The following is a 2218-nucleotide window of genomic DNA, read 5'->3' as shown; positions in this document are numbered from 1 at the left end:
TGCGGTGAAACTGGATCGAACACATGACCTTCAGATCTTCAGTCTGACGCTCTCCCAACTGAGCTATCCCCGCTAGTTGTTCTTACTTGTTGCTTAACAATGACTTCTTGTGAATGTTACATTAATTCTTTAATTTCTTCAATGAGATGATATGAAACAAATGAAAAAAGAAGAATAATGTTATTTGGCCACAACATTTTGACAAAATTAGATGTTAATCACAATTCACATATGTGGTTAACGTTGGTTTTGTTGATGAGTCTTAAACAAAATAAGGTTTCTTAACTAAATAACTATAAACTGAACACAACAAACAATTAATTTAAATACCATTAACTATAAATTTTAAGTGTCCAAAGACACGCATCTATCTTTCAGTCATTCAAATAGTGTTGTTGTTAATCATGTTATAGTTATTGGTTATTTATATTAAGAATGTGGTAAAAGTGTGTCATACCCCAATTTTTGACCTAAGATACCACCTCATATCATTGCATATGCATCATTTGCATCTCTAACAAATTGCATAGTTTGTGTTTGTTACTAGTGACTCAGCAGGATTTAATCAAGAGATCACTCATCAGTGCAAGAAACAGTCAGTTAGGGTTTTGTTCTCCCTTCATCTCAAATGAATCATCTTCATCAACAACCAACATTTGGTCCCCAGAGATTCATTTCAACAAACTCAAAGACTTTGAATCAACCAGATTAGAGTTTTGACTGAAGACAGCATACTCTTTACTTTTGCTCAGGATTTGACCTAATGACTTGGGACATGACTTCAAGACCCCAAGTGCATCATTTTGGCCTAATCCATTGGCTCAAGACATCTCCTATACAAGGATTGATCAACAGTGAAATTTCAAATCATCAGAATTAGGGTTCTGAACTATCAGGGACTGAAATCAGGGATCACATTTGGGAAACCCTAAAAATCCCCATGAAGTCAATCAAAAGTTTCAATAATCCTCAAATAATCCCTATGACAAAATCCAATGGAAATTACATCTCAATTCAAGACCTACAGTCATCAATTTTATCTGGTCGACAATTAGGGTTTTTGACCTAATTCACTGAACAACTGACTTTTCAATCAGGACATGGTGCCACAACTCAAACCATGGCTCAATATCCTCTAATGCTTCAATGAGATCCATTCATACCATTCATATGGTGAGGATAGCCTGTTTCATTTGAAATCTCCAGAAACGTGATTCGTCTGAAAAAGTCAACTGTACAAGATCACCATTGACTTTTGGGGAATTTTGGTCAACCATGACTTTTGAAGTTTTGAATCATCAATATATGATATATGAAGTCATTTGATCAAGAAAAATCAAGAAAATCAATCAAGAATCAAAAAGTCAAAAGTTTGACTTTTCATACTTAGAAAAAATTTCTAAGTGTTTTGCATGGTTTTTTTTCAAACTTTGGAAGGGAATTTCTCAAAATTTCACCTACAAACTGAAAAAAACTTCCAACATGAAAGTTGTAGATTTTGATCCAATGAACAACTTTGACACATATAATTTTTTTCCAAAAGATCAACCATTTAAGAGAAATGGAGCTTCAAAGTTGGTACTTTTTGAAAACTTCACTTAAAACCTCATTTTCTTCAAAGTTCATGGATCTTTTTCACCCACTTCCTTAAAGATCTTGAAGAAACTTTCAACTAGGGTTTTGAAGTGTGTAATATGAGCTTTCCAAAATGTCTAAGAGCATGAAAAAATATGGAGTGTAGCCATGGTTTTGAATTTTGACATTAGTGAGCTTTTCACTTAGAATTTCATGCCATTTTCACTAAGTTATGCACTATTCTACCAAATGATCCAATTGATGACACATAGAGGCAATAATTGAAAGATATTTCTGGTTTGAGATCAGAATGGAAAGAGATAAGAAGCTTAGAGAAATAACCATGGTTTAGTTACTTTTAACCATATGCATTAAATGTGAAAGATTCCTTTCTATCCTTTAAGCCAAATCATCAAACCTTGAAGCAAGTTGCAAAGCTCTGAGTTCAGACTCTTTGGCCTATAAATAGAGGTCCAAACTCCATTCAAAAACACACCAAAGTCTCACAAATTATAGGCTTTCTCTTTCTTTCTTAGAATGCAAGTTTCTTAAGTTTCTAAGAGGTACAAAACTCAACCTCCAAACCCTTGAAGTTATGGCCAAAGTGATGGTTCTAGCAACTCATAAACATCATAGGGGATGT

At 33.8% G+C, this 2218-nt stretch overlaps 1 non-coding gene across 1 annotated transcript; it reads right to left on the bottom strand.

Annotated features, from left to right (window-relative positions):
* Positions 1-73, bottom strand: TRNAF-GAA (transfer RNA phenylalanine (anticodon GAA)). Its single transcript has one exon. It is a non-coding gene; the product is annotated as a tRNA-Phe (tRNA).
* Positions 74-2218: the final 2145 nt, after the last annotated feature.

This window comes from Vicia villosa, linkage group LG2 (assembly GCF_029867415.1).
Source record: "Vicia villosa cultivar HV-30 ecotype Madison, WI linkage group LG2, Vvil1.0, whole genome shotgun sequence".
In the NCBI taxonomy this organism is placed as follows: domain Eukaryota; kingdom Viridiplantae; phylum Streptophyta; class Magnoliopsida; order Fabales; family Fabaceae; genus Vicia; species Vicia villosa.
Note: the sequence above shows the minus strand (reverse complement) of the source record. Positions and strands in the feature narration are given on the sequence as shown.